Raw genomic sequence first — 15,182 nt, 5'->3', positions numbered from 1 at the left:
GAATGTAACTTAAGCACCATGAAATGATAACATAAAATATCATATGCCAGGCATCATGTGTGACTGAGTATGGGGTGGGGGAGAAAGAGAGAGAGAGAGAGAGAGAGAGAGAGAGAGAGAGAGAGAGAGAGAGAGAGAGAGAGAGAGAGAGAGAATACATGCTATGGTCTGAATGTGTGGTAAATTTAATTCCCAATGCAAAAGAATTGGCAAAATGGTCTGTGTTTTAATATTTTACAGGCAAGCGAAGGGTAACAATTTACCTATATAATTTGCAAATGTTACTGTAACTATGATCCTCATATGTTATCTAGCCCAACAGACCCTGATCTTTTTTTTTATCACTATCCTCAATAGCCTTCCTAAATCAGAGGCTTTTTTCCTTTCTTTTAATGAAACAGGGTATCACCATTGCCCTAGATGCCTGGGATTTGCTATGATATAGCCCAAGCTTACCTGAAACTTGCCATCCTCCTGCTCCAGCCTCCTTAGCTCTGGAACTATAAGCATGTGTCAATACACTGGCTTGACCTCCAACTTTTGCACTCTTCATTCTTCCTGATATATTTTGCCCCTGCCCCCTGCTTATACATCTGGGGATGACAATATATGGTTTGAATATACCCTTGTGCTGTTGGGCTGTGACAGTGAGCTGTTGTGGACCACAAGGGTAGATAAGCGATACTCTGCAGTGGACTGGGTGTTGCTAAAGTGTGATGTTTAGGATGCATGTTAAATGCATTTTTATTTGAAATATTTTTTCAACTTTGATGAATTTATTGGAACTTTTGCAAGTATGTAAAATTTGAAATTGTGACACACTTTGAAAGAAATAACTCTAGCCATATTCCAAGGCTTTGGTCAGGAATATCTCTTTGGGATGTTGAATAATACTATAATACTAGTGAAAATACATAATCATATATTATATATTATACATTATATTATTGAAAATTATTATCAATACATTATATATTATATTGTATGCCATTATTAATATAGTTGTTGTTTATATTTTATGTAATATAATAATAGTGTGATAATGATTTATTATTATTTATTACTATTATTTGGTTCTTCAAGACAGGGTTTCTTTGTGTGGCTATGCTGGAACTCACTCTGTAGATCAGGTTCCAACTCACAGACATCCTTCTGCCTTTGCCTCTGGAGTGCTGGGATTAAAGGCATACACAACACCACCCAGTGAAGTTGAAGATTTGTAGTGTGTTTTGTTTTTTGAGAGGTTTCACTGTCTGGACTGGAGTTTACTGTAGAAATATAGACTACTGTAGTACTCCTCCCTTATTTATATACTTCTATTTTCTAGTGGATTTAGCGTTTCAGGAATTACATTATGTAATTTATATATTTAACATGAAACCACTGACATTGAATAAACATTTTATACAGAGTAGGTAATCAAAACTCATTATGTATGAAAGTCTTTAGATTCATGGCTTTGCATTTTCTTCTTTTAGTGGTAGGTTTTGATAAGCAGAAGGTTTTAATTTTGATGAAATAGATTTCGTTACATTTCCCTTTCAATATTTATTCTGATTGTGTTCCAGTTTAGAAAAGTATGACTATCTTGGAGGTCCTTAAGGCATTCTTTTAACTTAAAAAGTTTATGATCTTTATTACATGGTGGGATTTGAAGCATGGATCACCCTTTGCTCCAGTAGCCAGCAATCCTTGTGTCTCAACCTCCCAAGTTCTGGGATTATAGGCATGTAGTAAAAGACTTGGTAGATTTTTAAACATTTATTTCTAGTTGTTTGACGATGAGTATATACACATACAAATGATTGTTTCTGTTTAATTTATATGGCATTTTGTTGTGTTCACTTAATAATCTGTAGATTCATTTGAATAGAGTATATGAATAGTCATGTTATCATTCAGTTTTTGGTGCTCATCCAAGAGAAATCACAAAATTGTGTGTTGTTTTATGGGCCTCTGGAGCTTCCTGGACAACTTATGGAGATGTTTCACACCTCTGGCACTTGAATTTTTGTTTAGTATTACATAGCTTCTGAAAAAGCTTTTCCCAGTCATGAAGGGTACCTATTTTTCACTTTCCCCTTCTAAGATTTATTTATTTATTTAATTTTTCTTTTTTAAAAAATTACCCCCTCCTTTTAAAGATGTATTTATTATATATGAGTACAATGTTGCTGTGTTCAAACACACCAGAAGAAGGCATCAGATCCCATTACAGATGGTTGTGAGCCACCATGTGGTTGCTGGGAATTGAACTCAGGACCTCTGAAAGAGTAGTCAGGCCTTTAACTGCCAAGTCATCTCTCCAGCCCTATTTATTTTTCAAGATAGGATTTCCCTGTGTAGCCTTGGCTGTCCTGGCACTTGCTTTGTAGACCAGGCTTGCCTCAGACTCACCGAGGTCTGCCTCCTGAGTTTTGGAAATATAAGCATGAGCCACTACTGCGTGGCTTAAATAAATTACATTTTTCAAAAACTTGACAACAATATACTAGTGTTCCCTATGGCCTTTTCATTCCTTTTTGCTTTGATTAGCCCTCTCTCTGCTCCCTTGTCTTCTCCCATTCCCAGGTCTCGCTCCCTAATTAAGCCTTTCAATCCCCAGTATTCACTCTCTCTATTTTCATATTGCCTACGTTCTACTATGGCCTGCCCATCCTCTTAAACCAATCCTCTCTTAGTGGCCTCTCTAGTTTTCTGGCTTTCACAAGTACTCAGATTTTAACACATAGTATTTAAGGCTCTACTGTAATGGGAGACTGGGGATGGGTAACCTACTACCTTTAGTGACTGAACAATAATTTTGTTAAGGCCACCCACCCAACTCCAAAATTTTAACTCAGAATTTTTCCTGTCTAAAGCAGATACAGGGACAAAGAGTGGAGTCAAAGAAGGGGTGAAGAAAAAGAAGAAAAGGCCATCCAGAGTGCCCCACCTGGGGATTCATCCCATATCCAGCCACCAAACACAGACACTATTGCTGATGCCAATATAAAAGATAGACATCTTATATATCAATTTATCTATTGATGGATATTGAGCTGTTACTCTTCTTATAACTATTGGAAGTAATGCTGTTGTGAATATACTCACATATGTGTATTTGTTTCCATTATATTGGGGTATTGGATATCGTTTTCTTTTACTGTGATGTATCTGCTATTCATCAGGATCATAATTGTCTGAATAATTTGGGAAGTGCCTCTTTACCTCTTTAATATTGTGCATACACACACACACACACACACACACACACACACACGGGAGTGAACAGTTGGCCCTAATTCTTCCTTCAATATTTAATGGTTTTCACCGGTTGCAGTCATTTACTCCAGGTTTTATTACATAGAAATTTTTAATTTTAATTACTTATCCAATCACTTTTATGTATTTCTTTATCTGTTTAAAATTTTCTTTTTGTAATATTTTTCTTGCACATCCTTTAACATTTTATTTGTTGTTATTTTGTGTATGATAAATATGAGGGGTGCCATGAAGTACATGTGTAGGACATTTTGTGCAATTTTTCTCTCTTTCCACCTTTGCATGGGTTCTAGGGATTGAACTCAGGTCATAGGACTTGTGTGGCAATCACTTTACCCACTGAGTTATCTTAATGGCCCATGTCTTAGTTAGGTTCTTATTGCTATGAACAGACACCATGACCAAAGCAAGTTTTAAAATGGACAACATTTAACTGAGGCTGGCTTACAGGTTTAGAGGTTCAGTCCATTATCATCAAAGCATCTCAGCATCCAGGCAGGCATGGTGCAGGAGGAGCTGAGTTCTACATCTTCACTCAAAGGAAGCCAGGAACAGACTGAGCATCCTCAGGCAGCTAGGAGGAGGGTCTCTAAGCCCCACCCCCACAGTGACACACTTCCTTTAACAAGGCCACACCTACTAATAGTGCCACTCCCTGGGCCAAGCACATGCAAATCATCATAGCCCATATTTAATTTTAGCTGCTTTTTGGTTTGTTTTTACTAATTTGTCCATGTATGTGTGCATGAGAATGAGTGTACTTTTATATGGTGAAAATGTGTATATTTAGAATTGACTAACTAAAATCAGTTTAGATGACCCCAATCTTGTTGTCAACATCCAGAACATCAGGATCAGGAAGCATCCTAACATATGCCTTCTTCTCTATATCAGGCCTCATCAGGGTATTTCCTTTGGCCACATCAGTGTCACTGAGTTTCTTCACAGTCAGCACTGGTGAGTGCTGGCCTTGACATCCACAATGAACTGTTGTCCTCTAACTTCTTCAGGGCTGACTCAGTGGACAGGGAATTTGGTGATGGCATAGTGCTCAAGCTTCTATCTGCCAATCATGTTCTTTTGAGGGTTTTTGTGCTGCTTCCTGCTCTGCAGGTTCTTGGGTCACAGGAAGGTGGGTGATGTTTGGATCTTCTTTTTTTAGGCTGTGGAGATCTTTTACCACTGCCTTCTTTTCATTCAAGGCCTTTGATTTGGTTCAGCTTTGGGAGAGGCAGGAGTTTCCTTCTTTGCTTTTGGTGCCATCTTGGCAAAAAGGCAAGAATGAATATGTTTTATCTAGGCTATATAATTTGTTATTTTATCATTGTTCATTGTATTCTTTTATATTTTTTATTAAAATTGATTTATTTGTGGTGATCTCTGTCTCTGTCTCTTTCTCTGTTTCTGTCTGTCTGTCTCTCTCTCTCACACATGCATGCGCGCGCACACACACACACACACACACACACACACACACACACACACACACACAAACAAACACACACTTGTGCCACAGAGCATGTGTGGAGGTCAGAGGACAACTTGCAGGAATTACTTCTCTCTTTCTTCCACAGGGATTCATTCCATTGTTTTCTTTTCACTTTATGTGGGTCTCAGATTGAACTCGGGTCCTCAGGCATGGTGTCAAGTGGCTTTTTATGCCGAGGTGCCCTGTATTTTTATATCTGTAAGCTACGACATCACTTTATTTTTCATTTAGTGATTCACCTTTTCTCTGTTTTCCTTGTTAATATTGGTCAATGTTTGCCAGTTTGTTAACCATTTCACAAAATTAACTTTGGATCTGGTAGTGTTCTCAGTTACCTTTACTCCCGATTGCAGTACATGGTAATCTTCATTATTTCCTTCTGCCTGGTGACTTTAGCTTCTTTTGCTCCCCCTAGTTCCTTCAGGTGTAGAGTTATTGATTTCAGATGCTTCTTCTTTCTTAAACATGAACAGTTATTGCAAAAATTGCTCTTTGACCACTGATTTCATTATTTACCACATATTTTGGTATGATGAGTTATTAAAAAACAGAATCTTCCAAAACGTTTCTAATTTCCTTTGTGACTTGTTTGATCTATAGACTTTTTAAGACCACAATATTTAATTTCCACACATTTATGGATTTTCAGAGGTTTTTTCCTAACAATTATTTCTGGGTCTATTCTGTGGTACTCAGAGGAAATACATTATATTAGGAATATTTCTCAATATTAATATATTGAGAAATTTGGGGGAACTTAACATATGATCTATTACAGGGAATGATCAGTGTGGGTTTGAGATGAGTATTTCTACTGGAGGCTGTCAAGTGTTGAATTTGTATTTGATTTGTTTGGCTTATGGTGTTGTACTCCTCATTTTTTTCCTGATCATTAGTCTATAAATTCTACACAGCATTAAATGAGAGGAGGCACCCTGGATGGTCTTTGGACATTTTTTTACCATAGCATTGCTTATCTTTTTAAAAGACTTGGGTTTTGTTTTGTTTTGTTTTTGGTGAGAGGAATAAGTGAAGCATTCAAATTTTCCCCTTTTATTGAACATAGATTTTTGTTTAAACCATGGAATGTAAAATGATTATGATTTAGTATCCCTATACTCCCCCCAGCTACTTCTCAACTCCCCTCCTATTTGGATCCATTGTCTTTCTGTCTCTCATTAGAAAATAAACAGGCTACCATGAGACAATAATAAAATAAAATTTAAAATAATAAGACATACAAAAACTAACATATCAGAATTGGACAAAACAAACAAACAAGACAGGAATCCATTTGTTCATACACTCGGGTATTCCATAAAAATTCTAAACTGGAAGCCACAGTATATATGCAATGGACCAACAGGGTGGTGGGCTACAAGGAAGGTTAAAACATTTAAGAACCATCTTTAAAAATAGGATTTGAAAAAATTAAAGTTGCAGGAGGACTTCCCTCTCTCACTACTTTTACTCAATATTTTACTGAAAGCACTTGCCAATTCAATTAGTCAAGAGAAATACATAAAAAAATCCAAGATGGAAGGAAGAAAGTCACAGATAATATAGTTTTTAATATTAAAAAAACCTGTTGACAACTTCACCAAATACTGTTAAAAACAACCAAGCAAAATCAAATTTGGTAATGCTAAGGAATGAAACATCAACATACAAAAGTCATATCATTTGTATACATTAATAAAAGCTAAAGGAAAAAATATCACAACATCTATAATTACCACAAAATATTTATGAATAAAAGAGTTAAATAATATCTATAGAAAATAAAGTGCTTTTCAGGAAAGCATGAGGATTTGTGGTCAAATTCCAGCACCCACATAATAGTGATGGTTACTTATAATGCTACCACTAAGGAGGCAGAAAGAGAAGACTCTCTGAGGCCAGCCAGTCTCAACCTAACCGAAACTATGAGACACTGAACCTGACATTGATCTCTGACCTCTACATGTATGTTCCATAAATACACAAAACCATACACACGTATACACAGAGAGAAAAGTAAAAAAAAATATTGAAGAAAAATGATACAATCAAGATAAATAACACAAACGAAAAGATATTCTGTGCTCATAGATTGGAAGAATTAATATTATTAAAATGTCCCTATCACCCCAGTCAGCCTATAGATTCAATATAATCCTATCAAAATATCAGTGTTCTTTTGCCCAGACATTTTTTTTAAAAAATCTTGAAATCCACACAGGACCACAGAATACTCTGATAGCCAAAGTAATGTTTAGCAAAGAGAACAAAGCCAGATATTTCACATATTAAATATACTATAAACCTTTTCTAATTAAACCATCATGGCAATGAGATAAACACATGAACCTGGCAGACATAACAGAGCAACTGAGCAGAATAGGAATTCCAGAAATAACCACATACTTTTATAACCAAATTATATTTAAGAAAGGAACCAAGACTACACAATGAGGAAAGACACAATTCTAATAAATGATGCTAGGAAAATTGGATATCCATATGTGGAATAACAAAATTATATCTCTATATTTAAGTAGTTACAAAGTCAACTAATGAAAAATGAAATGAAATATTTATTATAAAATTACAAATTTATGAATAAATTTACAAAATTTATTTTAATATAAATCTATGTATATATATATAAATAAAATTACTAAAATGAAATAAATATTTAAATGTAAGATTAGAATACATTAAATTACTAGAAGAAAACCAAGAGGAAACATTTCAAAAGCACAAGCAACAAAGTAAAAATTAACAAAAGATACTAAATCAAGCTAAAAACCCTCTTTACAGAAAAAAAAACCACACACACATAATTATCCAATGAGAGAAAATATTTGTAGCATATACATATGACAAGGGGTTAATACACATGATTTCATACGGAACTCAAACAATTCAGAAAAAAAAACCACGTCTAAATGATGCAATTTTTGTATCAGATAAAAACCTGAACGAGCATTTTTGAAAAAGAAACATGTAAATGTTCATCAGACGTTTGAAAAGTATTAGACATGACTATTTCTCATAGAGCTAATAAGACCCTGTTTGTGCATATGATAAGAATCAGAGTAATTATCAGTAGTCAGAAATAGTATTTAAAGAAATGCTAAGCAAAATATGTCTAAGACTGACAAAAGACATACAAAAGGAACCCCCTTAAACAACTAAGCAGTATAACACAGAATATACCGGAAGTAAACTTTTGAAAAGTTAGTCAAATAAAGATGAAAAGTAGTTACAATACGAAAAAATAAAAACATATAATAAAAATTTTTTTCTTCAATAAAAAATTAAAGAAAACAGGAGACAAAAATGACACTTTAACAGTTGAGGAAAAGAGAACCTAACAAAAATCACGGCAGGCAGGGAAGCAGGAAGGCTAACTGCAGGTCTTCACATCTCTCTTCATTCCTCCAAATCCAAACCCCTAGTTTCATTCCCAGCAGACCACCTGCCCCCCCCATCACTAGTGGATCACACAGATCTTCCCCTCCAAACTTCCCTCTCCATACTCATTACTTTATTCCAACCCCCAACTCTAGAAGGTACTCCCTGAGATCCCACAGGCTACTCCAACAAGGGAAGCAGGTAGCCTAACTGTAGATCTTCACCACACCCTTCTATCCTCCAGTGTAATCCCTCATTCTCAACCCCTTTTTAGTAGCAGACTACCTGTTGCCACCTCCCCCTCCTTTCTGCTCTCATTCAGGGGATTTAGCAGATCTTATGTTAATCCTGAGATTTTCCAGGAAAAAAACAATTTCAATATTTTGGGCCAAATTTAAAGCAAACATTTGTTAAATATTAAACACTGACCAAGAAATGGACTTTGGTCAGGATCATTTCACCACAATTGCCCAGCTGGAATGCCCTTAGGACTCTTGTTGTAGGGGCTTAAAAGGACAACCATATCTGCCACTGTACTTTTCCATGAGGCTTTGTTATTTTCCAAGTATTACAATTCCCAGCATTCCAGGAAGTTACCTGGTTCCTAGGCAGGTGGGGCTTACAGATTAATTTTAAGAATTACATTTATTCTCCTATCTTATTCCAATTCATATTGTTGTCCCAGCTCTCAACTCCAGAACACCTTCACTGGGAACCCGCCAGCCAAGCCTGGCAGAGAAGCATGTAGACCAGCTGGGCAGATATGTGAGCTTCAGAGTTTCACTCTCCTTTCCTTCATATGAAATGTTCTAGTCCCATCCCCAGCTCTGTAGCAGACCTGTTATGTCCTCTCTTAACTCTCTCACATATCTCAGGGGGCTAAACAGATTCCAGTGGAACACTCTGCTTTCCACACTCCTAAGGACTCCCCCTTACCTCCTAACCCATGCACATGTCAGCTCCAAATACCTAGGAACATGTCTTACCAGGGACCTCCAGTGACCACATCTATCAGAATCCCCGAAGAATTTCCTACCAGGAAACACACAGCCACTAAACTGTCCTAAGAATCAGATAAGGCAACAGAAACCAAGGAACAAAATCTCCCAGACAACAAAGACAAGACCAGATATCAGCACCTAGAACATTGGTTCTCAATCTTCCTAATGCTATGACCTTTTAACATAGTTCCTCATGTTGTGGTGATACCCCCAACCATGAAATTATTTTCATTGCTATTGAATAATTGTCATTTTGCTACTGTTATGAATCACATGTAAATATTTATGTTTTCTGATGGTCTTAGGTGAGCCCTCTGAAAGGGTCATTCAACTCCAACCTTAGGTTGGAGTACTAGAACCATAGCTTGAGAACTACTGACCTAGAATAACAATCTTCAAAGGCACATCTAGATATCTAGAATCTGGTATAAAAACACAATTAGTAAAAGCCAAGACAATATGTCTACATTAGAGCCCAGTAAGGCCCTGAGGATTGCAACATACTTGAAGCATAAGACAAAGATCTTAAAATAGCCCTTGTGAACATGACAGTAATCCTTAAAGGTGAAATGAATATTCCCCCCTAAAGACATGTATGAAAACACATAGTGAATGTACTGCCTGGGTTGTATCAACTTGACACAAGCTATATTCATCAAAGAGGGAGAAGCCTCAGTTGAGGAAATGCCTCCACGAGATCCAACTATGACGCATTTTCTAGGTAAAAGCCCAGCTCATGGTCAGTGAGCAACTTTTGTTTAGCAAGCCAGTAAGCAGTACCCCTACACAACTTCTACATCAGCTCCTGCCTCCGGGATCCTATCCTGTTTGAGTTTCTGTCCTAACTTTCTTCAATAATGAATATGGAAGTGTAAGCCAAATAAACCTGTTTCTTCCCAACTTGCTTTTTGCAAGTTGTTTCATCACAGCAATAGAAACCCTAACTAAGATGCTAAAGAAATGAATAAAACAGTTCAAGTTGGGGCTGGGGGTTTAGCTCAGTGGTAGAGCGCTTGCCTAGGAAGCGCAAGGCCCTGGGTTCGGTCCCCAGCTCCGAAAAAAAGAACCAAAAAAAAAAAAAAAAACAGTTCAAGTTCTGAAAGTGGAACCCAACAGGTAGTGGTAGTGCATACTTTTAATCCCAGCCCTCAGAAAGCAGAAGCAGGTAGATTTCTGTGAGTTGGAAGCAAATCTGGTCTATAGATCAAGTTCCAGGACAGCCAGGGTTACACAGAGAAATACTGTCTTGAGAAAAAAGAAACATAATAAAATAAAGATAAACAGTAAGGAGAACCCAAACTAAAACAAATCTGTAAATGAAAATTTTAGGAAGTCAAACAGAACCTCATCAAAAAATACCAGAGATGGAAGGAAGATAGGCTCTCAGACATTGAAGACACGATAGAAAAAATGGATACCTCAGTCAATGAAAACATTAAATCTAAAACAAAGTCCTGGCACAAAACATTCAGGAAAAACATTCATCTGTGAGAAGAACAAATCTAAGAATAGGAATAGAAGAAGAAAATGAAACACAGGTCAAAGGCGCAGAAAATATTTTTAACAAAATCATACAAAAAATGTCCTTAACCTAAAGGAAGAGATGTCTATAAAGTACAGGAAGCATACAGAACACCAAATAAACTGGACCAGAAAAGAAATTCTCCACAACACATAATAATTAAAACACAAAAAAATACACAACAAAGAAAGGATATAAATAAAATTTATAGACTTATAAAGTATAGATAGATAAAAATTTTAAAAAATGGAAAAAGATCAAGTAACATATAAATGCAGACCTATTAGAATAAGACCTAACTTCTCAATAGACACTCAGGAAGACCAAAAGGCTTGGAAAAATATAGACTCTAGGAAACCACAGATGCCAGGCTAGACTACTATACCCAGCAAAACCTTTCAATCCAATTAGTTCTTTTATAAATTGAAGTCTTTTACATTTTGGGAAGAATGTTGTCAAACTTTCCCCAAAAATCACTTCAAGCTCTTTGCCAGTTTCTTCCCATGATGAGGCAATTTCAGCATTAGTAAAAACGTCCCATAATTTCTGCTGGGTCTATTCCTGCTAATTGACAAAGTCACATGTTTCCTTTCAGAATCAATTCACAAATCTTTTCTACATAGTTCTTTAATTTTACACTATGTGCTAAAAATATCCATTCTAAGATACTATCTTCCCTCTGCATAAGAATACCTGTGGGAGAATGAGTAGAAGACAAAATAACAAAATACATTCCAGCTTTGGAACCAAACAGTCAACATGTGTATCCTGTAATTTCTTTTCTATGAGAGACAATTGTATATTAGCTTCAGTTGATACTTTTCTTAGACTGTTTAAATCCTTATCACCTTTTAAGGTTTGAAACAAATTACACAGCTCTTGAACAGTTAATCCATTTGTGAACCATAGCCAAATAATATCTCCCAACAATTTTTGAAAATTATTAATAGATTATAATTGCTCTACAGATTTGTACTTTCTGGGGTCAAATTTTCTGTAGCTCTATCTTATATTCTAGATAATTAATAGAATCTCCTTTTGTGTATCTTTTCAGGAAAAATTTGTAATCCCCAACAAGGCAAGATTCTCTTTACTTCATCAAACATTTTTTTTCTTCTCTTTTTTTCGGAGCTGGGGACCGAACCCAGGGCCTTGTGCTTCCTAGGCAAGCGCTGTAACACTAAGCTAAACCCCCAACCCCAAACATTTTTTTTCTAAGATGACATTATCTGCATCTGAATCAGCCAGCAAAATATCATCCATATAATGATAAAGTATTACTTTAGGAAACTATTTATGAATCATCTCTAAAGGCCGTTTGTTGTACAAAATATTAGCATAAGGTAGGACTGTTTAATATTCCTTGTGGTGAGACATTCTATTTATATCCTTTTTTTTCTTTTTTTCCCTCCATCTTTATTAAATTGGGTATTTCTTATTTTCATTTCGATCGTTATTCCCTTTCCCGGTTTCCAGGCCAACATCCCCCTAACCCTTCCCCCTCCCCTTCTCTATGGGTGTTCCCCTCCCCATCCTCCCCCATTACCGCCCTCCCCCCAACACTCCCGTTCACTGGGGGTTCAGTCTTGGCAGGACAAAGGGCTTCCCCTTCCACTGGTGCTCTTACTAGGATATTCATTGCTACCTATGAGGTCAGAGTCCAGGGTCAGTCCATGTATAGTCTTTAGGTAGTGGCTTAGTCCCTGGAAGCTCTGGTTGGTTGGCATTGTTGTTCATATGGGGTCTCAAGCCCCTTCAAGCTCTTTCAGCCCTTTCTAAGATTCCTTCAATGGGGGTCCCGTTCTCAGTTCAGTGGTTTAATGATGGCATTCGCCTATGTGTTTGCCATATTCTGGCTGTGTCTTTCAGGAGAGATCTACATCCGGTTCCTGTCAGCCTGCACTTCTTTGCTTCATCTATCTTATGTAGTTTGGTGGCTGTATATGTATGGGTCACATGTGGGGAAGGTTCTGAATGGGCATTCCTTCAGCCTCTGCTCTAAATTTTGCCACCCTATCCCTCCCAAGGGTATTCTTGTTTCCCTTTTAGAGAAGGAGTGAAGCATTCGCCTTCTGGTCATCCTTCTTGAGTTTCATGTATTCTGTGCATCTAGGGTATTTCGAGCATTTGGGCTAATATCCACTTATCAATGAGTGCGTATCATGTGTGTTTTTCTGTGATTGGGTTACCTCACTCAGGATGATATTTTCCAGTTCCATCCATTTGCCTATAAAGTCATTGTTTTTGATAGCTGAGTAGTATTCCATTGTGTAGATGTACCACATTTTCTGTACCCATTCCTCTGTTGAAGGGCATCTGGGTTCGTTCCAGCTTCTGGCTATTATAAATAAGGCTTCTGTGAACATAGTGGAGCATGTGTCTTTGTTATATGTTGGGGCATCTTTTGAGTATATGCCCAAGAGAGATATAGCTGGGCCCTCAGGTAGTGCAATGTCCAGTTTTCTGAGGAACCTCCAGACTGATTTAAAGAATGGTTGTACCAGTCTGCAATCCCACCAACAACGGAGGAGTGTTCCTCTTTCTCCACATCCTCGCCAGCATCTGCTGTCGCCGGAGTTTTTGTTCTTAGCCATTTTGACTGGTGTGAGGTGAAATCTCAGGGTTGTTTTGATTTGCATTTCACTTAGGACTAAAGATGTTGAACATTTCTTTAGGTGCTTCTCAGCCATTTGGCATTCCTCAGCTGTGAATTCTTTGTTTAGCTCTGAACCCCATTTTTTATAGGGTTATTTCTCTCCCTGCAGTCTAACTTCATGAGTTCTTTGTATATTTTGGATATGACCCCTCTATCAGTTGTAGGATTGGTAAAGACCTTTTCCCAATCTGTTGGTTGCCGTTTTATCCTAAAAACAGTGTCTTTTGCCTTACAGAAGCTTTGCAGTTTTATGAGGTCCCATTTGTCAATTCTTGATCTTAGAGCATAAGGCATTGATGTTTTGTTCAGGAAATTTTCCCCAGTGCCCATTTGTTCGAGATGCTTCCCCACTTTTTCTTCTATTAGTTTGAGTGTATCTGGTTTGAAGTGTAGGTCCTTGACCACGTGGACTTAAGCTTTGTACAGGGTGATAAGAATGGATCGATCTACATTCTTCTACATGTTGACCTCCAGCTGAACCAGCACCATTTGCTAAAAATGCTATCTTTTTTCCATTGGATGGTTTTGTCTCCTTTGTCAAAAATGAAGTGATCATAGGTGTGTGGGTTCATTTCTTGGTCTTCAATTCTATTCCACTGGTCTATCTGCCTGTCTCTGTATCAATACCATACAGTTTTTAATCACTATTGCTCTGTAATACTGCTTGAGTTCAGGGATAGTAATTCTCCCAGAAGTCCTTTTATCTTTGCGGATAGTTTTAGCTATCCTGGGTTTTTTGTTATTCCAGATGAATTTGCAAATTGTTCTGTCTAACTCTCTGAATATTTACATCTTTTTATTGGACAACTATTATTATAAGTAGGTAGTGAGAATGTCATGGACATTCTTCTATCCATACAGGTTTGTCAGTTAGCTATTTTAAAGTTAGGATAGCCGATACATTTGAAAGACCTTTCCTCATCATACTCAGGCAAAGGGATTGTGAAAAAAACCTTTTATTTCAATTAGTATCGTAGGTCACAACTTGAGCAATAAAGAAGATACTACGATTCCAGGCTGTAAAGAGCCATTGACTGAATAACCTTAACAATGGCACTTAACGTTTGTTAACACCTGTCATTTTCCTGATTTCTTTTATATAGCACACAGGGGAATTCCATGGGCTGGTAGATTCTTCAATGTGTTGAACACTTAGTTGCTCTTGTAACTGCTGTGCTCTATCTGTAAATTTTCTTCTGTCATAGGCCATTCTCCCATGTATACAGGTTTGTCTGTTAGCTATTTTAAAGTTAGGACACATGGTACATTTGAAAGACCAAAACTATCATGTCATACTCATGGACAACATGTACAGTCTGTGACTGTTCTTGATAAACACCTTTTAATAATTTTCTCAGGACCATTTTTATTCTATGGTTTACGTCTGAGATTGAAAGGATGTTAATATATGTCCTCTGTTGCTGCAACAAATCATGTTCCCAGAAATTCATGGCGATATTAGCCACAGTTGGCTTTAATTTCCCTATTTGACATTCTGGTCCTATATACTTAGGCCCTCTCACACTTCGTGTTACCTGGGATAAAGTTTCCACCCCTAGAATCTAAATGGCTAACTCTCAATATTGCCAATCTGGAGGTCAAAATTTCGCTGAAATTCTTGTTACATCTGCTGTTGTGTCGATCAAACTTTCTGCGTTAGTTAAGATTTTACTGCTGTGAAGAGATACCACGACCAGGGCAATTCTTATAAAGGGCAATATTTAATTGGGGCTGGCTTACAGATTCAGAAGTTCAGTCCATTATCAACGTGGTGGGAGCAGTGCAGCATCCAGGCAGACATGGAGCAGGAGGAGCTGAGACTTCCACCTCTTGTTCTGAAGGCAAACAGAA

Source organism: Rattus norvegicus, chromosome X (assembly GCF_036323735.1).
Source record: "Rattus norvegicus strain BN/NHsdMcwi chromosome X, GRCr8, whole genome shotgun sequence".
NCBI lineage: Eukaryota > Metazoa > Chordata > Mammalia > Rodentia > Muridae > Rattus > Rattus norvegicus.
The sequence above is the reverse complement of the archived record's forward strand: the minus strand, read 5'-3'. Positions refer to the sequence as shown.